Genomic DNA, 25094 nt, shown 5'->3' with positions numbered 1-25094 from the left:
ATTGAATATGTGGGACGGAGACAGCAAATGATGTATTGAAGGTGATGGACAGCAAATGAAGAACTGAGGGTGAGGGAGGGGAGACAGAAAATTATGTATTGAAGGTGGGAGAAGGGGACAGAAAATGATGAATTGAAGGTGGGGTATGAGGAATTAAGAGTGGGAGACAGCAAATTATGAAATGAGGCTGGGGATGAGGAAAGCCAGGGCCGGAATGGCCATCGGGCATTTCTAGCAAATGCCAGAAGGGCTGGTGGCAGTAGTGGGCTGCTCGCCAGCGCCGACTTCCGCCCCCCACCGCTGACTCCCCCCCCCTGCCAGTGGCACCACATTCAACTATGCCGGCGTCCCTCTCCCATCATTCCCCGCTCTGCCTCTGACACTGCGGGTGCGCGATGACGTCATATCATCGCGCACCTGCTGTGGGTGGGGCGCGGGGCAGAATGCAGCTGCTGAGACTGGAGCTGGGAGCAGCGTGGGGCACGAGGAGAGGTGACGAGAGTGTTCTTTTTTAAATATATCAATGAGAGATAACTGGATTGTGGGGCTATTGGGGGGCTGTATTACATTCTATGGGGGCTGTGCTGTATTACATTCTACCGGGGGATTTATTACATTCTATGGGGGGCTGGCTGCATTACATTCTATGGGGGCTGTGCTGTATTACATTCTATGGGGGGCTGTGCTGTATTACACTCTCTGGGGGGATTTATTACATTTTATGGGGGCTGGCTGCATTTCGTTCTATGGGGGGCTGGTTGTATTACATTCTATGGGGGCTGTGCTGCATTACATTCTATGGGGGCTGTGCTGCATTACATTCTATGGGGGCTGGCTGCATTACATTCTATGGGGGCTGGCTGCATTACATTCTATGGGGGCTGTGCTATAATACATTCTCTGGGGGCTGGCTGCATTACATTCTATGGGGGCTGGCTGCATTTCATTCTATGGGGGGCTGGCTGCATTACATTCTATGGGGCTGGCTGCATTACATTCATTGGGGGAGGGCTGTTTTTCATTCTCTGGGGGCTACATTATATTCTATGGGGGGCTGAATTATATTCTATGGGGAGGTGGGCTGTATTACATTCTATGGGGGCTGTATTACATTCTATGGGGTGCTGTATTATATTCTATGGAGGGGCTACATTATATTCTAAGGGGGCTGCATTATATTCTATGAGGTGGGCTACCATATATTATATATGCAGGGGCTGCATTATACTATATGATGGGGCTGCATTATATTTCTGGGAGGTTACATTATACTCAGGGACTACAATATATTCTGTGGGGTGGCTGCATTATACTCTGGGGTGGCATCATTATACTATATGTGGGTTGCATTATACTGTATTGAGGACTATGGGGAATGCATTATACTATATGACGAACTATAGGGTGCATTATACTATGGGAAGTGAATTGTACTAAATGGATGACAATGGTGGGGCATTATACTATACGGAGCACTATGAGGAATGTATTATACTATTTAGAGGACTGAGGAGCAGGGCCGTATTTGCCACTAGGCACTTGAGGGCACGTGCCTAAAGCGGGCACGATGCGGGGGGCGGCACCTGAGCAAGGTTTTATTTTTTTAAAGTCCTGGGTCACCTTCCGACCGACTGCCCCCCTCGCCCCCCGCCCGCCTGCCCGCCTGCCTCCCACCCACCCTCCTTGAAGACGATACTCACCCTGCTCCAGCGATGCCTGGTCTCAGCGTCTGTAGCGCGTCCTGAGTGAGCGGTCACATGGTACCGCTCATTAAGGTCATGAATATGCGCATATTCTTGACCTTAATGAGCGGTACCACATTGCCCGCTCACTCAGGAAGAAGGTGCTGCGCCGGGAGTCGGGACAGAGCCAGAGGGATCTTGGCGTGGCCGCGCAGTGTGGGACAGGTGAGTATGAGGGACGGGGGGAAGAAAGAGGATGGGGAGCCCGGAGCAGAGCCATGGGTGAAGGATCGGGGGGGTGAAGAGATGAGCCATGCATCCTTGGGGATTATGAGCCATGCATACAGGAGGGGGGGGGAGGAATATGAGCCATGCATACAGGAGGGGGGATATGAGCCATGCATACAGGGGGGGAATTATGAGCCGTGCATACAGGAGGGGGAGATATGAGCCATGCATACAGGGGGGGAATTATGAGCCATGCATACAGGAGGGAGGGTGGAATATGAGCCATGCATACAGGAGGGGGGGGTGCAATATGAGCTATGCATACAGGAGGGGGGGGGAATTATGAGCCATGCATACAGGGGGGGATTATGAGCCATGCATACAGGAGGGAGGGGATTATGAGCCATGCATACAGGAGGGGGGGTGCAATATGAGCCATGCATACAGGAGGGGGGGGGGAATTATGAGCCATGCATACAGGGGGGATTATGAGCCATGCATACAGGAGGGGGGATATGAGCCATCATACAGGAGGGGGATATGAGCCATGCATACAGGAAGGGGGTGCAATATGAGCTATGCATACAGGAGGGGGGAATTATAAGCCATGCACACAGGAGGGGGGGATTATGAGCCATGCATACAGGAGGGGGGGTGCAATATGAGCCATGCATACAGGAGGGGGGGAATTATGAGCCATGCATACAGGGGGGATTATGAGCCATGCATACAGGAGGGGGGATATGAGCCATCATACAGGAGGGGGGGAATATGAGCCATGCATACAGGAGGGGGGGAATATGAGCCATGCATACAGGAGGAGGGGGGGAATATGAGCCATGCATATGGGATGGGAGGGAGATGAGCCACGCATACAAGATGGGAGGGGAGCATCATGTGGGGTCATTATACAGTATAGAGCATCATGTGTGGCCATTATACAGTATGGAGCATCATGTATGGCCATTATACAATATGGAGCACTGTGTGGCCATATTTATTTTTGTTTATAATTATTGAATATGAAACAGTGTGATCAGCAGTGCTAAATGGGTGTGGTTGGGGCGTGGATATGGGTGTGACTAGTTGTAAAATGGGTGTGGTTAGAGGTGTGGCCTAAAATTTGTCGTGGCCTCAAACTTTATACCTCTTTCCCTTCTTCAAAAGTTGGGAGGTATGGTACCACATTTGCCAGATCACGGCAAGTGCCTCAAATCCTATGGGGAATGAATGAGGCCAAACAGTGTTGCCGTAAGTGATCCGTTACACGGCAGATGCAGAAAAAGGCTACTTTCACATCAGCGATGCTTGCCAAAGTCTATGCCGATAGTGTCATACTCACCAATGGGGGAGGCAGCACTAAAAGTGCCTAGGGCAGCAGAAACTCTAAATACGGCCCTGCTGAGGAGTGTATTATACTATATGGAGGACTGTGGCAGTACATTATACTATATGGAGGACTATGAGGAGTGTATTATACTATATGGAGGACTGAGGAGTGTATTATACTATATAGTTACATAGTTATTAAGGTTGAAGGAAGACTATAAGTCCATCTAGTTCAACCCATAGCCTAACCTAACATGCCCTAACATGTTGATCCAGAGGAAGGCAAAAAAAACCCATGTGGCAAAGAGTAAGCTCCACATTGGGGAAAAAAATTCCTTCCTGACTCCACATACGGCAATCAGACTAGTTCCCTGGATCAACGCCCTATCAAGGAATCTAGTGTATATACCCTGTAACATTCTACTTTTCCAGAAAGGTATCCAGTCCCCTCTTAAATTTAAGTAATGAATCATTCATTACAACATCATACGGCAGAGAGTTCCATAGTCTCACTGCTCTTACAGTAAAGAATCCGCGTCTGTTATTATGCTTAAACCTTTTTTCCTCCAAACGTAGAGGATGCCCCCTTGTCCCTGTTTCAGGTCTATGATTAAAAAGATTAAAAGATAATCAGAAAGGTCTTTGTACTGTCCCCTCATATATTTATACATTAAAATAAGATCACCCATTAGTCTTCATTTTTCCAAACTAAATAGCCCCAAGTGTAATAACCTATCTTGGTATTGCAGACCCCCCAGTCCTCTAATAACCTTTGTCGCTCTTCTCTGCACCCGCTCTAGTTCAGCTATGTCTTTCTTATACACCGGAGACCAGAACTGTGCACAGTATTCTAAGTGTGGTCGAACTAGTGACTTGTATAGAGGTAAAATTATGTTCTCCTCATGAGCATCTATGCCTCTTTTAATGCACCCCATTATTTTATTTGCCTTTGTAGCAACTGCCTGACACTGGCCACTGAATATGAGTTTGTCATCCACCCATACACCCAGGTCTTTTTCATTGACGGTTTTGCCCAGAGTTTTAGAATTAAGCACATAATTATACATCTTATTACTTCTACCCAAGTGCATGACCTTACATTTATCCCCATTAAAGCTCATTTGCCATTTATCAGCCCAAGCTTCTAGTTTACATAAATCATCCTGTAATATAAAATTGTCCTCCTCTGTATTAATTACCCTGCAGAGTTTAGTGTCATCTGCAAATATTGAAATTCTACTCTGAATGCCCCCTACAAGGTCATTAACCCCTTCCCGACCTTTGACGCATACGCTGCGTCATGAAAGTCGGTGCCATTCCGACCCATGACGCAGCATATGCGTCATGGAAAGATCGCGTCCCTGCAGATCGGGTGAAAGGGTTAACTCCCATTTCACCCGGCCTGCAGGGACAGGGGGAGTGGTAGTTTAGCCCAGGGGGGGTGGCTTCACCCCCTCGTGGCTACGATCGCTCTGATTGGCTGTTGAAAGTGAAACTGCCAATCAGAGCGATTTGTAATATTTCACCTAAAAAATGGTGAAATATTACAATCCAGCCATGGCCGATGCTGCAATATCATCGGCCATGGCTGGACACACTAATGTGCACCCACCCCACCGATCGCCCCCCCAGCCCCCCGATCTGTGGTCCGCTCCCCTCGGTCCTGTGCTCCGCTCCCCCGTCCTCCTGCGCGCTCCCCCCGTGCTCCAATCACACCCCCCGTGCTCCAATCAAACCCCCCCGCACTCCGATCCCCCCCGCACAGCGATTCCCCCCCCCGTGCTCCGATCCACCCGCCCGCACAGCGATCCCCCACTCCGTGCTCCAATCCACCCCCCCGTGTTCCGATCCACCCCCCCGTGCTCCGACGCCCCCCCCTTATACTTACCTGGCCTCCCGGGGACCGTCCGTCTTCTTTCCTGGGCGCCGCCATCTTCCAAAATGGCGGGCGCATGTGCAGTGCGCCCGCCGAATCTGCCGGCCGGCAGATTCGTTCCAGAGTGAATTTTGATCACTGAGATATAACCTATCTCAGTGATCAAAATAAAAAAAAAAGTAAATGACCCCCCCCCTTTGTCACCCCCATAGGTAGGGACAATAAAAAAAATAAATTTTTTTTTTCCCACTAAGGTTGGGGTAAGAACTAGGGTTAGGGTTAGGGGTAGGGTTAGGGGTAGGGTTAGGGTTAGGGGTAGGGTTAGGGGTAGGGTTAGGGTTAGGGGTAGGGTTAGGGTTTCGGTATGTGCACACGTATTCTGGTCCTCTGCGGATTTTTTCCGCTGCGGATTTGATAAATCCGCAGTGCTAAACCGCTGCGGATTTATGGCGGATTTACCATGTTTTTTCTGCGCATTTCAATGCGGTTTTACAACAGCGATTTTCTATTTGAGCAGTTGTAAAACCGCTGCGGAATCCGCAGAAAGAAGTGACATGCTGCGGAATGTAAACCGCTGCGTTTCCGTGCAGTTTTTCCGCAGCATGTGTACAGCGATTTTTGTTTCCCATAGGTTTGCATTGAACTGTAAACTCATGGGAAACTGCTGCGGATCCGCAGCGTTTTCCGCAGCGTGTGCACATACCTTTAGAATTAGGCTATGTGCACACGGTGCGGATTGGCCGCTGCGGATCCGCAGCAGTGTTCCATCAGGTTTACAGACCATGTAAACATATGGAAAGCCAAATCCGCTGTGCCCATGGTGCGGAAAATACCGCGCGGGAACGCTGCGTTGTATTTTCCGCAGCATGTCAATTCTTTGTGCGGATTCCGCAGCGTTTTACACCTGTTCCTCAATAGGAATCCGCAGGTGAAATCCGGACAAAAAACACTGGAAATCCGCGGTAAATCCGCAGGTAAAACGCAGTGCCTTTTACCCGCGGATTTTTCAAAAATGGTGCTGAAAAATCTCATACGAATCCGCAACGTTGGCACATAGCCTTAGGGCTAGGGTTGGGTTGGAATTAGGGTTGTGGTTAGGGTTAGGGGTGTGTTGGGGTTACGGGTGTGTTGGGGTTAGGGTTGTGAATAGGGTTACGGCTACAGTTGGGATAAGGGTTAGGGGTGTGTTGGAGTTAGAATTGAGGGGTTTCCACTGTTTAGGCACATCAGGGGGTCTCCAAACGCAACATGGCGCCACCATTGATTCCAGCCAATCTTGTATTCAAAAAGTCAAATGGTGCTCCCTCACTTCCGAGCCCCGACGTGCACCCAAACAGTGGTTTACCCCCACATATGGGGTACCAGCATACTCAGGACAAACTGCGCAACAATTACTGGGGTCCAATTTCTCCTGTTACCCTTGTGAAAATAAAGAAATGCTTGCTAAAACATCATTTTTGAGGAAAGAAAAATGATTTTTTATTTTCACGGCTCTGCGTTGTAAACGTCTGTGAAGCACTTGGGGGTTCAAAGTGCTCACCACATATCTAGATAAGTTCCTTGGGGGGTCTAGTTTCTAAAATGGGGTCATTTCTGGGGGATCTCCAATGTTTAGGCACACAGGGGCTCTCCAAACGTGACATGGTGTCCGCTAATGATTGGAGCTAATTTTCCATTTAAAAAGCCAAATGGCGTGCCATCCCTTCCGAGCCCTGCCGTGCGCCCAAACAGTGGTTTACCTCCACATATGGGGTATCAGCGTACTCAGGACAAACTGGACAACAATATTTGGGGTCCAATTTCTCCTATTATCCTTGGCAAAATAGGAAATTCCAGGCTAAAAAATCATTTTTGAGGAAAGAAAAATTATTTTTTATTTTCATGGCTCTGCGTTATAAACTTCTGTGAAGCACCTGGGGGTTTAAAGTGCTCAATATGCATCTAGATAAGTTCCTTGGGGGGTCTAGTTTCCAAAATGGGGTCACTTGTGGGGGAGCTCCAATGCATAGGCACACAGGGGCTCTCCAAATGCGACATGGTGTCCGCTAACAATTGGAGCTAATTTTCCATTCAAAAAGTCAAATGGCGCGCCTTCCCTTCCGAGCCCTGCCGTGTGCCCAAACAGTGGTTTACCCCCACATATGAGGTATCGCCGTACTCGGGAGAAATTGCCCAACACATTTTAGGATCCATTTTATCCTGTTGCGCATGTGAAAATGAAAAAATTGAGGCTAAAAGAATTTTTGTGTGAAAAAAAGTACTTTTTCATTTTTACGGATCAATTTGTGAAGCACCTGGGGGTTCAAAGTGCTCACTATGCATCTAGATAAGTTCCTTGGGGCGTCTAGTTTCCAAAATGGGGTCACTTGTGGGGGAGCGCCAATGTTTAGGCACACAGGAGCTCTCCAAACGCGACATGGTGTCCGCTAACGATGGAAATAATTTTTCATTCAAAAAGTCAAATGGCGCTCCTTCCCTTCCGAGCCTTACCATGTGCCCAAACAGTGGTTTACCCCCACATATGAGGTATCGGCGTACTCAGGAGAAATTTCCCAACACATTTTAGGATCCATTTTATCCTGTTGCCTATGTGAAAATGAGAGAATTGAGGCTAAAAGAATTTTTTTGTGAAAAAAAAAGTACTTTTTCATTTTTACGGATCAATTTGTGAAGCACCTGGGGGTTCAAAGTGCTCACTATGCATCTAGATAAGTTCCTTTTGGCGTCTAGTTTCCAAAATGGGGTCACTTGTGGGGGAGCTCCAATTTTTAGGCACACGGGGGCTCTCCAAACGTGACATGGTGTCCGCTAAAGAGTGGAGCCAATTTTTGATTCAAAAAGTCAAATGGCGCTCCTTCCATTCCAAGCCCTGCCGTGCACCCAAACAGTGGTTTACCCCCACATATGAGGTATCAGCGTACTCAGGACAAATTGGACAACAACTTTCGTGGTTCAGTTTCTCCTTTTACCATTGGGAAAATAAAAAAAATGTTACTAAAAGATAATTTTTGTGACTAAAAAGTTAAATGTTCATTTTTTCCTTCCATGTTGCTTCTGCTGCTGTGAAGCACCTGAAGGGTTAATAAACTTCTGGAATGTGGTTTTGAGCACCTTGAGGGGTGCAGTTTTTAGAATGGTGTCACTTTTCGGTATTTTCAGCCATATAGACCCCTCAAACTGACTTCAAATGTGAGGTGGTCCCTAAAAAAAATGGTTTTGTAAATTTCGTTGTAAAAATGACAAATCGCTGGTCAAATTTTAACCCTTATAACTTCCTAACAAAAAAAAATTTTGTTTCCAAAATTGTGCTGATGTAAAGTAAACATGTGGGAAATGTTATTTATTAACTATTTTGTGTCACATATCTCTCTGGTTTAACAGAATAAAAGTTCAAAATGTGAAAATTGCGAAATTTTCAAAATTTTCGCCAAATTTCCGTTTTTATCACAAATAAACGCAGAATTTATTGACCTAAATTTACCACTAGCATGAAGCCCAATATGTCACGAAAAAACAATCTCAGAACCGCTAGGATCCGTTGAAGCGTTCCTGAGTTATTACCTCATAAAGGGACACTGGTCAGAATTGCAAAAAACGGCAAGGTCTTTAAGGTCAAAATAGGCTGGGTCATGAAGGGGTTAATAAATATGTTAAAAAGAAGAGGGCCCAATACTGAACCCTGTGGTACCTGTTGTGAATTCTGTGGCCAAGCTCCCTCCTGTGGTCATGAGTGGTACTGCGGCTGGTTCTGTCTATAAGCTTCCTTTGGTGGATGAGAGTGGTACTGCGGCTTCTGAGTTTCCTTCCTCAGGTGATGAGGTTAGGTCGTTAGGTGCTGCTCTATTTAACTCCACCTGGTGCTTTGATCCTGGCCTCCAGTCAATGTTCTAGTATTGGTCTTGCTTCCTCTTGGATCGTTCCTGTGGCCTCTCTATCCTGCATAAGCTAAGTTCTGCTTGTGTTATTTTTTGTTTGCTATATTTTCTGTCCAGTTTGCTATTTTGGTTTTTCTTGCTTGCTGGAAGCTCTGAGACACAGAGGGAGCACCTCCGTACCGTTAGTCGGTGCGGAGGGTCTTTTTGCCCCTCTGCGTGGTTGTTTGTAGGTTTTTGTGTTGACCGCAAAGCTATCTTTCCTATCCTTGGTCTATTCAGTAAGTCGGGCCTCACTTTGCTAAATCTATTTCATCTCTGTGTTTGTATTTCATCTTTACTCACAGTCATTATTTGTGGGGGGCTGCCTTTTCCTTTGGGGAATTTCTCTGAGGCAAGGTAGGCTTTTTTTTTCTATCTTCAGGGCTAGTTAGTTTCTCAGGCTGTGCCGAGTTGCATAGGGAGCGTTAGGCGCAATCCACGGCTACCTCTAGTGTGGTGTGTTAGGATTAGGGATTGCGGTCAGCAGAGTTCCCACGTCTCAGAGCTCGTCCTTTGTTTTTGGTAATTGTCAGGTCACTTTGTGTGCTCAGTACCTCTATGTCCATTGTGGTTCTGAATTACCTGTTCATAACAGTACTGGAGGCCCAAAGTACTAATGCTTCTCAATAGAGGGAAAAGAGAAGTTCTGAGACCATTTTTTTTCTTTGCACTGTGTTCTGTCTCTCTATTCCCCTTTACATCAGGGTGGTTCAGAACACAGGTGTGGACATGGACATTCAAGGTCTGTTCTCTTTGATGGATAATCTCGCTATAAATGTACAGAATATTCAAGATTTAGTGGTTCAGAATCCTATGTTGGAACCTAAGATTCCTATTCCTGAGTTATTTTCTGGCAATAGAGCAAAGTTTTTGAATTTTAAAAATAATTGTAAACTATTTCTGGCTCTAAAACGCCGCTCCTCTGGTGATCCAGTTCAACAAGTTAAGATCATTATTTCTTTATTACGTGGCGACCCTCAAGACTGGGCATTTTCCCTTGCGCCAGGAGATCCGGCATTATGTAATATTGATGCGTTTTTTCTGGCGCTCGGATTGCTGTACGACGAACCCAATTCAGTGGATCAGGCAGAGAAAAATTTGCTGGCTCTGTGTCAGGGTCAGGATGAGATAGAGATTTATTGTCAGAAGTTTAGAAAGTGGTCCGTGCTCACTCAATGGAATGAAAGTGCGCTGGCAGCTATTTTCTGAAACGGTCTCTCTGAAGCCCTTAAGGATGTCATGGTGGGATTTCCTATGCCTGCTGGTCTGAATGAGTCTATGTCTTTGGCCATTCAGATCGGTCGACGCTTGCGCGAGCGTAAATCTGTGCACCATTTGGCGGTATTATCTGAGCATGAACCTGAGCCTATGCAGTGCGATAGGACTTTGACCAGAGCTGAAAGGCAAGAACACAGACGTCGGAATGGGCTGTTTTTCTACTGTGGTGATTCCACTCATGCTATCTCCGATTGTCCTAAGCGCACTAAGTGGTTCGCTAGGTCTGCCACCATTGGTACGGTACAGTCGAAATTTCTTTTGTCCGTTACTTTGATCTGCTCTTTGTCTTCCTATTCTGTCATGGCATTTGTGGATTCAGGCGCTGCCCTGAATTTGATGGACTTGGAGTATGCTAGGCGCTGTGGGTTTGTCTTGGAGCCCTTGCAGTGTCCTATTCCATTGAGAGGAATTGATGCTACGCCTTTGGCCAAGAATAAGCCTCAGTATTGGACCCAGCTGACCATGTGCATGGCTCCTGCGCACCAGGAGGATATTCGCTTTCTGGTGTTGCATAATCTGCCTGATGTGGTCATGTTGGGGTTGCCATGGCTACAAGTCCATAATCCAGTATTAGATTGGAAATCAATGTCTGTGTCCAGCTGGGGTTGTCAGGGGGTACATGGTGATGTTCCATTTCTGTCTATCTCATCATCCACCCCTTCTGAGGTCCCAGAGTTCTTGTCTGATTACCGGGATGTATTCGATGAGCCCAAGTCCAATGCCCTACCTCCGCATAGGGATTGTGATTGTGCTATCGATTTGATTCCTGGTAGTAAGTTTCCTAAGGGTCGACTGTTTAATTTATCTGTACCTGAGCACGCCGCTATGCGGTGTTACGTGAAGGAGTCTTTGGAGAAGGGTCATATTCGCCCGTCATCGTCACCATTGGGAGCGGGTTTCTTTTTTGTGGCCAAGAAGGATGGTTCACTGAGACCTTGTATTGATTACCGCCTTCTAAATAAAATTACGGTCAAATTTCAGTACCCCTTGCCGCTGCTGTCTGATTTGTTTGCTCGGATTAAGGGGGGCTAGTTGGTTCACCAAGATAGATCTTCGTGGTGCGTATAATCTTGTGCGTATCAAACGGGGCGATGAATGGAAAACAGCATTTAATACGCCCGAAGGCCATTTTGAGTACCTGGTTATGCCATTCGGGCTTTCTAATGCTCCATCAGTGTTTCAGTCCTTTATGCATGACATCTTCCGAGAGTACCTGGATAAATTCCTGATTGTATACTTGGATGATATTTTGGTCTTCTCGGATGATTGGGAGTCTCACGTGAAGCAGGTCAGAATGGTGTTCCAGGTCCTGCGTGCTAATTCTTTGTTTGTGAAGGGGTCAAAGTGTCTCTTTGGTGTTCAGAAGATTTCATTTTTGGGGTTCATTTTTTCTCCTTCTACTATCGAGATGGACCCTGTTAAAGTTCAGGCCATTTATGATTGGACTCAGCCAACATCTCTGAAGAGTCTGCAGAAGTTCCTGGGCTTTGCTAATTTTTATCGTCGCTTCATCGCTAATTTTTCTAGCATTGCTAAACCGTTGACTGATTTAACCAAGAAGGGTGCTGATGTGGTAAATTGGTCTTCTGCTGCTGTGGAAGCTTTTCAGGAGTTGAAGCGACGTTTTTCTTCTGCCCCTGTGTTGTGCCAACCAGATGTTTCGCTTCCGTTCCAGGTCGAGGTTGATGCTTCCGAAATTGGAGCAGGGGCTGTTTTGTCGCAGAGAGGTTCTGATTGCTCGGTGATGAAACCATGCGCCTTCTTTTCCAGGAAATTTTCGCCTGCTGAGCGAAATTATGATGTTGGCAATCGAGAGTTGCTAGCCATGAAGTGGGCATTCGAGGAGTGGCGTCATTGGCTTGAAGGAGCTAAGCATCGCATGGTGGTCTTGACTGATCACAAAAACTTGACTTATCTCGAGTCTGCCAAACGGTTGAATCCTAGACAGGCTCGTTGGTCGCTGTTTTTCTCCCGTTTTGACTTTGTGGTTTCGTACCTTCCGGGCTCTAAAAATGTGAAGGCGGATGCCCTGTCTAGGAGTTTTGTGCCCGATTCTCCGGGTTTGTCTGAGCCGGCGGGTATTCTCAAAGAGGGGGTAATTTTGTCTGCCATCTCCCCTGATTTGCGGCGGGTGCTGCAAAAATTTCAGGCTAATAGACCTGACCGTTGCCCAGCGGAGAAACTGTTTGTCCCTGATAGGTGGACAAATAAAGTTATCTCTGAGGTTCATTGTTCGGTGTTGGCTGGTCATCCTGGAATCTTTGGTACCAGAGAGTTGGTGGCTAGATCCTTTTGGTGGCCGTCTCTGTCGCGGGATGTGCGTTCTTTTGTGCAGTCCTGTGGGATTTGTGCTCGGGCTAAGCCCTGCTGTTCTCGTGCCAGTGGGTTGCTTTTGCCCTTGCCGGTCCCGAAGAGGCCTTGGACGCATATCTCTATGGATTTTATTTCGGATCTCCCCGTCTCTCAAAGAATGTCGGTCATTTGGGTGGTTTGTGATCGCTTGTCTAAGATGGTCCATTTGGTGCCCTTGTCTAAATTGCCTTCCTCCTCTGATTTGGTGCCATTGTTTTTTCAGCATGTGGTTCGTTTACATGGCATTCCAGAGAACATCGTTTCTGACAGAGGTTCCCAGTTTGTTTCGAGGTTTTGGCGAGCCTTTTGTGCTAGGATGGGCATTGATTTGTCTTTTTCCTCGACTTTCCATCCTCAGACAAATGGCCAGACTGAACGAACCAATCAGACCTTGGAAACATATCTGAGATGTTTTGTTTCTGCAGACCAGGATGATTGGGTGTCCTTTTTGCCGTTGGCTGAGTTCGCCCTTAATAATCGGGCCAGCTCGGCTACCTTGGTTTCTCCATTTTTTTGCAATTCTGGGTTCCATCCTCGTTTCTCTTCAGGACAGGTTGAGTCTTCGGACTGTCCTGGTGTGGATTCTGTGGTGGATAGGTTGCAGCAGATCTGGAGTCAGGTAGTGGACAATTTGATCTTGTCCCAGGAGAAAGCTCAACTTTTCGCTAATCGCAGACGCCGTGTGGGTCCCCGACTTCGTGTTGGGGATCTGGTTTGGTTATCTTCTCGTCATATTCCTATGAAGGTTTCCTCTCCTAAATTTAAACCTCGTTTTATTGGTCCGTATAGGATTTCTGAGGTTCTCAATCCTGTGTCTTTTCGTTTGACCCTCCCAGACTCCTTTTCCATACATAATGTATTCCATAGGTCGTTGTTGCGGAGATACGTGGCACCTATGGTTCCATCTGTTGAGCCTCCTGCCCCGGTTTTGGTGGAGGGGGAATTGGAGTATATTGTGGAGAAGATTTTGGATTCTCGTGTTTCGAGACGGAAACTCCAGTATCTGGTTAAGTGGAAAGGTTATGGTCAGGAACATAATTCCTGGGTCTTTGCCTCTGATGTCCATGCTGCCGATCTGGTTCGTGCCTTTCATGTGGCTCATCCTGGTCGGCCTGGGGGCTCTGGTGAGGGTTCGGTGACCCCTCCTCAAGGAAGGGGTACTGTTGTGAATTCTGTGGCCAAGCTCCCTCCTGTGGTCATGAGTGGTACTGCGGCTGGTTCTGTCTATAAGCTTCCTTTGGTGGATGAGAGTGGTACATGCATACAGGAGGAGGGGGGGGAATATGAGCCATGCATATGGGATGGGAGGGAGATGAGCCACGCATACAAGATGGGAGGGGAGCATCATGTGGGGTCATTATACAGTATAGAGCATCATGTGTGGCCATTATACAGTATGGAGCATCATGTATGGCCATTATACAGTATGGAGCACTGTGTGGCCATATTTATTTTTGTTTATAATTATTGAATATGAAACAGTGTGATCAGCAGTGCTAAATGGGTGTGGTTGGGGCGTGGATATGGGTGTGACTAGTTGTAAAATGGGTGTGGTTAGAGGTGTGGCCTAAAATTTGTCATGGCCTCAAACTTTATACCTCTTTCCCTTCTTCAAAAGTTGGGAGGTATGGTACCACATTTGCCAGATCACGGCAAGTGCCTCAAATCCTATGGGGAATGAATGAGGCCAAACAGTGTTGCTGTAAGTGATCCGTTACACGGCAGATGCAGAAAAAGGCTACTTTCACATCAGCGATGCTTGCCAAAGTCTATGCCGATAGTGTCATACTCACCAATGGGGGAGGCAGCACTAAAAGTGCCTAGGGCAGCAGAAACTCTAAATACGGCCCTGCTGAGGAGTGTATTATACTATATGGAGGACTGTGGCAGTACATTATACTATATGGAGGACTATGAGGAGTGTATTATACTATATGGAGGACTGAGGAGTGTATTATACTATATAGTTACATAGTTATTAAGGTTGAAGGAAGACTATAAGTCCATCTAGTTCAACCCATAGCCTAACCTAACATGCCCTAACATGTTGATCCAGAGGAAGGCAAAAAAAACCCATGTGGCAAAAAGTAAGCTCCACATTGGGGAAAAAAATTCCTTCCTGACTCCACATACGGCAATCAGACTAGTTCCCTGGATCAACGCCCTATCAAGGAATCTAGTGTATATACCCTGTAACATTCTACTTTTCCAGAAAGGTATCCAGTCCCCTCTTAAATTTAAGTAATGAATCACTCATTACAACATCATACGGCAGAGAGTTCCATAGTCTCACTGCTCTTACAGTAAAGAATCCGCGTCTGTTATTATGCTTAAACCTTTTTTCCTCCAAACGTAGAGGATGCCCCCTTGTCCCTGTTTCAGGTCTATGATTAAAAAGATCATCAGAAAGGTCTTTGTACTGTCCCCTCATATATTTATACATTAAAATAAGATCACCCCTTAGTCTTCATTTTTCCAAACTAAATAGCCCCAAGTGTAATAACCTATCTTGGTATTGCAGACCCCCCAGTCCTCTAATAACCTTTGTCGCTCTTCTCTGACAAAGCTGCGGAGCCAGCGAAACGCGCGTCGAGGTGTCAGTGTGACCGCTATCCTCTGCTGACATGGCCGCAGGTACTGGGTTCACTTTATCCTAATATGCCTTTTGGTGGTTATATATCTACACTGTGGAGTTGGCCCATTTATATATTTGCTATTAAGCTCACCCCATTTATATTTACTATGGTTTCTATGGGCTAACTATCCATCTAGTTACTACATAAGGTATAATCCATCAGGCCTTTGCAGTATAAGCGGCTACATAGGTCCACCAAGTATAGATCATTATGATATTATATCTTCTCTTTATCTGTGTGGATTTATGATATTCGGATAGGTCACTCTCTGTCTTTGTTCTTTGTTGCTCATTCTTATTGCAGAGTCCATGTGCAGCAGTGGTTTTGACACTGCTGCTTAGTATATTTACAGATATTTGTAAGTTATTATGATTATATTGTTACTTATGTAATATTGCTATGTTACGTGTTAATAAAGAGTTGTATTCTTTTATATAATGTGGATCGTGTTGTGACTTCACTATCTCAGTTGGTTACATATATTAAATGGAGGACTGAGGAGTGTATTATACTACATGAAGGAATATGAGAAGTGTATTATACTATATGGAGGACTGAGGAGTGTTTTATTCTATATGGAGGACTATGAGGAGTGTATTATACTATATGGAGGACTGAGGAGTGTATTATACTATATGGAGGACTGAGAAGTGTATTATACTACATAAAGGACTATGAAGAGTGTATTATACTATATGGAGGACTGAGGAATGTTTTATACTATACGGAGGACTATGAGGAGTATATTATACTATATGGAGGACTGAGGAGTGTATTATACTACATGAAGGACTATGAGGAGTATATTATACTATATGTAGGTCTGAGGAGTGTATTATACTGCATAAAGGACTATGAAGAGTGTATTATACTATATGGAGGACTGAGAAGTGTATTATACTATATGGAGGACTGAGGTGCACATTATAATATATGGAGGACTATGGGGTGTATTATACTAAACAATCATAATGCTGCCTATTCTTCGAGTGATTGGATTGTTTATGTGGGAACAGAAATCCTTGTTCTCAGCAGCACATCGCCGGTGTAAACTGTAGATGTGCTGCTGATAACATGATACTCTCTGGGGACAGATTGACCTAATTGTGATTGTTCTGTTCCCTTCATTCTTCCTCAGTTGGTGTAAAGAGTCCGGGAAACAAGCGAACGACTTCAGTATTGTCGATCACACTCGTTTAGCGGCCTGAGATCAGAGCATGTAAATACAACAGAAATGCTTCACAGGGAGACAAGGCAAGGATGATGACAGTTGTAGTTAGCACCCGGCGCCTGGGAATAGCGCTAAGGCTAGGTTCCCATTGCGTTAATGGGACCGCGCTAACGGACAGCGTTGCACGGCTAAATTAACGCCGTGCAACGCGTCCGTTAGAGCGCCCATTAACAGCAATGGGGACGCGCATCACTAGCGCGTGACATTTTCGGCACGCGCTAGCGATGTGCCGGTGTTTTGTGGTGCACCGCGGACGCTGCTTGCAGCGTCCGAGGCACGCCTGCGGGACGTTTAACGCGACCCCTTTACAACACATTGTATTGCACTAATGCAATCTGAACCTAGCCTAACTCTACTGCTTTTCCCAGCCGCCAAAGCATTTAATTCTGCTATGTGTAATGATTTTTAGGGTTGATGTCAGCTGCGTAATGTCAGCTGCTATCAATCCCTGGTGTAAGTAATGGAGAGGTGTCTATCAGACACCCCCACTACTAGCCCAGACCTGGCGAGACCCAGCAACTCTGAAGATCGGTGATGGTAGAAACAATACCGCTCTTCACAGTCACCGAGCTCAGCGCAAGACCCGGAATATCTGAAGAGCGGTGACGTTACTGATGTCACTGCTCTTCAGAGTCACTGGGTCTCATGCTGCGCAACGGAACCAAAAGTGGTTGTAGGCAAAGTGTATGGAGAATCAGAATGAGGTTTCATAGCCTTTGGTCGTCTCAATCCCTTCATTATCTACGAGATCCAGTTATGTAGGTAAAGTAGCGGCTTTTCTTTGTACTGCAACTAAAAGCAATAAATAGGACTGAGCTGTAATGCTGGATACAGCTGTGATTATATGTTATATAGTTGTGTTACACTCCCCTCACTTCTTGTAACCTACAAGTGTACAAAGATATTATACAGTCACCATATGACAAGTGGGCCTGTGTAACTTTAAATGCCAGGGCTGAATTTTAGTCCCAGTCCAGCCCTGACGAAAGCAAATTATGTTTTGAAGATGGGGACGGGGACAACAAACGATGAATTGAGGGTGGGGGATGGGGATAGCAAATTTTATATTGAAGGTGTGGTATGGGGGACAGGTTATGCTTTCACACTCGTGGTAGCATGAGATGGACTCTACAACCCACACAAGTGGCTCAGGTAGTGCAGCTCATCCAGGATGGCACATCAATGCGAGCTGTGGCAAGAAAGTTTGCTGTGTCTGTCACCGTAGTGTCCAGAGGCTGGGGGTGCTACTAGGAGACAGGTCAGTACACCAGGAGATGTGGAGGGGACTGTTGGAGGGAAACAACCCAGCAGCAGGACCGCTACATCTGCCTTTGTGCAAGGAGGAACAGGAGAAGCACTGCCAGAGCCCTGCAAAATTACCTCCAGCAGGCCACAAATGTGCATGTGTCAGCACAAACTGTTAGAAACCAGCTCCATGAGGATGGTCTGAGTACCTGACGTCCACAGATCGGGGTGTGCTCACAGTCCAACACAGTGCAGGACGCTTGGCATTTGCCACAGAACACCAGGATTGGCAAATTCACCACTGGCACCCTGTGCTCTTCACAGATGAAAGCAGGTTCACACTGAGCACATATGACAGACGTTACGGAGTCTGGAGACGCCGTGGAGAGCGATCTGCTGCCTGCAACATCTTCAGCATGACCGGTTTGGCAACGGGTCAATAATGGTGGGGGTGGCATTTCCTTGGAGGGCCGCACAGCCCTCCATGTGCTCGCCAGAGGTAGCCTGACTGCCATTAGGTACTGAGATGAGATCCTCAGACCCCTTGTGAGACCATATGCTGGTGTGGTTGGCTCTGGGTTCCTCCTAATGCAGGACAATGCCAGACCTCATGCGGCTGGAGTGTGTCAGCAGTTCCTGCATTGAAGCTATGGATTGGCCCGCCCGTTCCCCAGACCTGAATCCAATTGAACACATCTGCAACATCATGTCTCGCAGCATCCACCAACGTCACGTTGCACCACAGAATGTCCAGGAGTTGGTGGATGCTTTAGTCCAGGTCTGGGAGGAGATCCCTCAGGAGACCATCCGCCACCTCATCAGGAGCATGCCCAGGCGTTGTGCAGTAGGGAGGACACACAGGTACGTGGAGGCCACACACAATACTGAGCATATTTTCCTTATCATGAAGCATTTCCACTGAAGTAGGATCAGCCTGTAATTTGATTTTCCACTTTGATTTTGAGCATCATTTCAAATCCAGACCTTCATGGGATATTCATTTTTATTTACATTAATAATTGTTATGTGTTATTGTTCTGAACACATTCCACTATCCATAAATACAAATTTGCAACTGGAGTATTTCATTCAGAGATATCTAGGATGTGGTATTTTAATGTTCCCTTTATTTTTTTGAGCAGTGTATATAGACTGTATATATGTTTTCACGAATATTTAAGCCCATGGATCCATTTACGTCCATTTTGCAAGCCGGCGAGAAAATCTCGCCACACGGTTGCTTACATGCGAGAAAATCGCATGCTCGCACTGCACATGGATGGCATACGGATCACTGTTCAGGGAACATTTCTGCGATTCTCGTCCATGTAAAATGGAGCTTTTTTTATACGTTGTGTGGTTATATATACTAGATTCCTTGATAGAGCGTTGATCCAGGGAACTTGTCTGATTGCCGTATGTGGAGTCAGGAAGGAATTTTTTTCCCCAATGTGGAGCTTACTCTTTGCTACATGGGGTTTTTTTTTTGCCTTCCTCTGGATCAACATGTTAGGGCATGTTAGGTTAGGCTATGGGTTGAACTAGATGGACTTAAAGTCTTCCTTCGACCTTAATAACTATGTTACTATATTACTAGGTTATGTGTGTGACTCCAGCTTCAGAGGCCCACTCAGAAGTTTCTCCTCCCAGAACCAAAATGCTAGCTACGCCTCTGCAGCCAGTGAAATGTTTTGCCTCATAAAAAGAATCATCTGTGATCCCATGCTGTAATGTCGGTATACGTTTTTCTCCCCTTGCCAGGAGATGTGGTATTATCAGACCATGTTTCTGTATGGTCACACGGCCATTACACACTACACAGCAGGGGCACATTTATAAGACTCTCGGCACAAGAACATTTTCATTTAACACATCTAAATATGAACTTGTTTTTATTCCAGTATCTATTTATTAAAATGTACTTTGTTCATGGGAACGTTTTTAACATGTACAACAATATAAGAGTTCCAAAGACATACTGATAGGGAGATTAGATTGTGAGCCCCAACGGGGACAGCGATGATAATGTGTGCAACTTGTAAAGCGCTGCGGAATATGTTAGTGCTATATAAAAATAAATAAAAAAATTAAATAAATAAATAAATAAAAATAAAGATTATTATTATTATTATTAATAATAATAAGAGTTCATGTATTCATTAAATGCACTGTGCTGACACCTAGTGTATGTACATGTTTTATATTGGCCACATAACGAATATGTGCACCTGTACATACTAAATGGTGTTTGGGTCTCTATTTTTAGCTCTTTTATGTATGATAAGAGACACTTGAGATACTTCCAATCAGTTTAGTTTTTCTCACCCAAGCGGGTGCTGTCTGTCTACATATTGTCTTATAAATCTTTGTGGATAAGGTGGACACTGAGCACACTTACCAAAAGTTTCCCACGTCTCCTCTCCTCCCCCATCCCGGGTGAAATTGAGCTTTGCAGCTGTCGCAAGACGTTTTCGGGTCTAAATTTAAGCGTGGTTTGTGTGTGAGGAATGTCACTCTAGAGCCACAGGCGCTCAGGCAAGGCCACCTGTTGCCACTTCCAAACCTCCCATTCTCAGTTTTTATAACGTGTATCTATCAATACAATGTACTGAATTTTGATGGGATTTGATTTACCTTTAAGAGCTTTCTGCAACGAAGACGGACACATAGGAGCACCTTATAAGAGAACGAGGTAACTGTTCGCCTGTTGTGCACGTTCCCATGTCAGTAGGAACTAATGAATTTTTCTTTGGGATCTGTAGGTAGAAAATACTTACAATACAAATGCTAGTTGAATTCATGGTGCGTAGCTTACAAATCCCTCGTGAATATTAGATACCTACTACGCAGATTATATTTAACCTTCTAGAAATAATCCTCGATGCCGAATGTACATGTAATTGGCCGGTATCCACTGGTAAAGTTGCAATCATTTTGATACCTAAGAGGTGCCCAGGCTGTTCACAGTGAACTGTATTGTTCAATTTGTGGTTTTCAGCATGTATCATGGGGAGCACAAGACCATTCCTTTTACTACTGTTCAACTATCTTCTTCGTCAGTTACTCACTTCTGAAATAAATTATATTCTAGATGTCCCCCAAAGTTTTTATCCATCTCCAGCAGGTCTATAGAGAATAAATCGAGTGCTCCTTGCTTACGTGTTCTCGGGATCAGTGGACTGAAACTGTTATTTAAATGGTTTCTGTGGTTATCTGCAGATGCTTAACAAATTCAGTACTATGACTGCGTTAAAAGATGCTTTGACCCTTAAGAGTTTCTAACTCATTCTACCATCAAGATTTACACCTGTCTACAACATTGCCTACCGGTGGCCCACTTTGTACCTACTGATATTGTACCTACTAGGAATATCTGGTTGCTGTAAAATATTCACAAACACATTTGTGGCAGAATTTCTGTTATAATCCTATTTGTCAGCACAAATATACTGAAACTCACATGTGATAGTGTCCTCAGGCTGGGTTTTCACAGGGAGTTTTAATTGAGATATTAATCCATTTTTTGTACATGAAAAACAAGTGTTTTAAACTGAAATTTGCAATGTGGTTTTCATGTTTAAATAAGTTTTTATTAATCACTTTGTGACTGGGGCGATTTTTTTTGCAATGTGAAAAAAAAATAGCTTTTACTTTGTTTGTTATTTACCAATAAACGATCCAAAAAGCATGATTCTTTAGGTCAGTACAATTATGGGAAAGCTAAACTTAAGGTTTCCTTATAAGTGGTGAGAAATTCAGAAATTTGAAGAAAAAAAAAACACAACGCAAGTTTGTTTTGTGTCTCTTTTTTTCTGAGGCCCAGACTCTTTTTTTCCCCCATCGATTGAAATGTATAAGGGCTTTTTTTTTTCAGAGTGAGCTGACTTTTTTATTGGTACCATTTTGGGATGCAAAGTACATCTTGATCACTTTGCATTTTTGGTGGAGTTACAGCAACCAGAAAAACCACAATTTTATAGTATAAATTTTATTTCTCGTTACGACTTTCACTGTAGCGGTGAATTCATGTTATATATTTTTAAATTCAATATGCCGTATATATATATATATATATATATATATATATATATATATATATATGTGTTTTTGTTTTTTTTTTTTCAGAAGAACATTTTTTATTATGTTTTTAGGTATTGATATACACTACAGTCATGCAAATAGGGAAAACGTTCAGTTTACATGATGCATAAACAAAGGTCGCAAACATGAATATCTTCTCAAAAAATAAAATCTACAATATAAAGTAGTATTTTGTGAGTCGTAAAATGTCAAAATGACATTAAGCTTAGACATGAATTGGTATAATTATCAAAAGGAAAGAAATAGTGACTTGAAACAAAACAAAAGAGGAAAGAGAGAAAAGGAGGGAAGGAAAAGGGCAGAGATGGAAGAGAAGGGGACAAACAGGTATAACCAAATTTATACAGATAATATGGCGTAGAAAAAAACAGTTACGAGAGCCATGATGCAAATCATTATTATTATTATTTATTATTATAGTGCCATTTAGTCCATGGCGCTTTACATGTGAAAAGGGATATACATAATAAACAAACAAGTACAATAATCTTAAACAATACAAGACAGCGACTGGTGCAGGAGATGAGAGGAACCTGCCCGCGAGAGCTCACAGTCTTCAAGGGATGGGTGGGGATAGAGTAGGTGAGGGTAGATCTGGTCATGCAGCAATATAGTGAAGCAATGGTAAAATCGGGGGGCCTTCTTTAAAGGATGACCATGGAAACCAAATTTTAGAGTATAGGTCCCAGCTGTCATGGTCATGTGCCATAGGGAATAAATTCTATAAGATTAAGCTTGTTTATCCATTTTCTAGTAGTGGAAATTATGGAAGATTTTCAATGTCTAGGGATGATGCAGCAAGCAGCAGTGAGTAAGAACCACAGTATGCCTCTCTCGATTGGGGAAATGGATCCAGGAAGTAAGGAGAGAAGTACAATCTGAGGAGAGGGGCTCAATCTAGTACCTGTCACCTGGAATACAGTAGATCTGAAACATTTCCTGCCAAAATGGCTGTAGGAGGTGACATGACCACCAGGCATGGATCATAGTGCCAACTTTGATCCCGCATCTCCAGCACAACTTGGAAGATGTTGGGAAGATTTTATGCAGAAGCTCTGGCCATCTGTACCAGCTTAAAGTTGTTGTTTTTTCTAGAGCCAGACGGGAAGTTGACTTCTTATGAGTGAGAGTAAATATTTTAAGATGTTCCATCTCTGGCAGAGTAATCTGAAGTTCCTTTTGCCAATTGTCAAGGTACCAATACACATTATCTGAAAGGTCATCAGAGAGGATGTAATACAAGAGAGAAATGAGATGCGAAGAAGGGGCAGATAATAGCAGAAGAGATTCAAAGGAGGACGGGATAGTGGAGGTTAGGCCACGAGGGAAAGTGGTTCAAAGGAAGGCCTTAAGCTACAATACTCAAACCAGGAAAAAGACAACACCGGACTGGCCCTCTGGAGGGCAGCAAAAGAGGGAAGCTTGGACAAATCAGCTTACATTCGTCCCAATCCGACCCAGTCAGAAGAATGCCAGCTCAAAAAAGAATATTTCCCTGTAGCTGGGGGGAAATGTTGGGTTATCAAAAAAGGGGACTCATTAGGCCTGGTCTATGGGAGAGTTTCAGTCTTTCATGTGATTTGTCCCAAAATGAGAGTAGAGCTTGAGTCAAAAGTGGGAATTCAGAGATTGGTGGTCTCAGGGAAGGAGGGACCCATTGCAGGGAGTTTAAGGAAATGGGAGAGGCAAGTCTTTAAATTATTACCCATTGTTTATTGATTTCATTAAATATCCAATCTATGATTCATGAGAGAAGGACCCCTTGATAATAACATTACATTTTAAGCATTCCTGCTCCTCCTTTCAGTTTAGGCCTTGTTAGAGTATTAAAGATAATCTGCGGTTTGAATGATCTCCAAACTTGGTTAATGGTTTTTGAAGAAGTACTTAGGGTTCTATGTGTATTGGTAATCTTTGGAAAAGGTAGAAAAAATGTGGTAACATATCAATTGAGATTCTGTTGGAGCAGTGCTGCATAGTTAGAAGAAAAAGGGCCCCCTGGATTAGTCGAGACTTGAATTCTTGAATATTTAATCGTTTTGTGTTGCCATTTGAAATGAGGATTGAAGGTTATTAACAAGGGCGTGTAATTCACTTTAAAATTTGAGACCGCACTACAACGTTTGAACTTTTTAGTTAAGACCGGGAAAGAAATGCTAGAATTGGTCAGGTACAATAGTAGGTCATCCATGTATAGAGCTAGTTTAAAGTATTTCAGGCCACTCTGAGGACCTGTGGTATCAGGAGATTTATGAAGTGCAACTGCTAAGTACTCCATGACCAAGAGGCATAGTAGTGGAGACAAGGGACCACCTTGTCTTGTCCCATTGCGATTTTGAAGAATGCAGAAAGCACACCATTCATGGGTACACGGGCTGTGGTTTTGTGGTAGAGTGAAAAAATTCTCCCCATCATACAATCCTTAATGCCTGGTTGTTTCAAGGTTGTAAGTAAAAGGTCCAGTTAACCCAATCGAACGTTTTTTCAGCGCTGATTGAGAGGACTCAACTAGGTGTTTTAAGTCTATACATTTAAGAAGTAAGAAGAAGGGTCTTGTTAGTGTTGTTGCGGGCCTCTCTGTATTGAACGAACCCTGTTTGGCAAGTGTGGATAGATTTGGGAATGAGAGGACCCAGTAGTTTGGCAGAAACCTTTACATCTACATTAATTAGGGAACTGGGCCAATAATTAGAACATACAATTACATCTTGCCCAGGTTTTGGGATAACTGAGATAGTAGCGGATAGCGTTTGAGGGGTAAATGGACAATTATAGGTGATTTGAAAGTTTTAGTCACAAATAAAATTGGTAGGGAAGCCATCAGGGCCAAGGCTTTTTCCGGTAAGCAAAGCCTTTCACTAAGACTTCTTTTTCTGTAAAGGAGTCATCTAGAGAGGTAGTTTCCTCTTCAGTCAAGGGAGAAAGGTTTTTTTTCTTGCCACGTATGAGTCGATTCTTGTCTTTAAGTGTGAAGGGAGCATACCAGCCAAGGGTCCCTTCAGGTTGTATAAAGAATTATGTATCAGTGGTTAGCAGTGCAGCCTTGCAATGCTTGGGTCCTGGGTTCAAATCCCACCAAGTACAACATCTGCAAGAAGTTTGTATGTTCTCCCCATGTTTGCATGTGTTTCCTCCGGGTTTTCCGGTTTCCTCCTACACTCCAAAGACATACTGATAGGGAATTCAGATTGTGAGCCCCATTGGGGACAGCGATGATAATGT

The 25094-nt window shown here is 44.5% G+C and overlaps 1 protein-coding gene across 2 annotated transcripts in view; it reads left to right on the top strand.

Moving 5' to 3' along the window:
- The first annotated feature begins 20282 nt into the window (after nt 1-20282).
- Nucleotides 20283-25094, top strand: part of CACNA1S (calcium voltage-gated channel subunit alpha1 S) — a 592997-nt gene continuing 588185 nt past the window's right edge. For both annotated transcript variants that reach the window (XM_069739086.1, XM_069739077.1), the window contains exon 1: nt 20283-20463. The gene's annotated coding sequence lies outside the window, so the exon portion shown is untranslated. The remainder of the gene's footprint in view (nt 20464-25094) is intronic.

The sequence above is a fragment of the Ranitomeya imitator genome, chromosome 1 (genome assembly GCF_032444005.1).
Source record: "Ranitomeya imitator isolate aRanImi1 chromosome 1, aRanImi1.pri, whole genome shotgun sequence".
In the NCBI taxonomy this organism is placed as follows: domain Eukaryota; kingdom Metazoa; phylum Chordata; class Amphibia; order Anura; family Dendrobatidae; genus Ranitomeya; species Ranitomeya imitator.
Note: the sequence above shows the minus strand (reverse complement) of the source record. Positions and strands in the feature narration are given on the sequence as shown.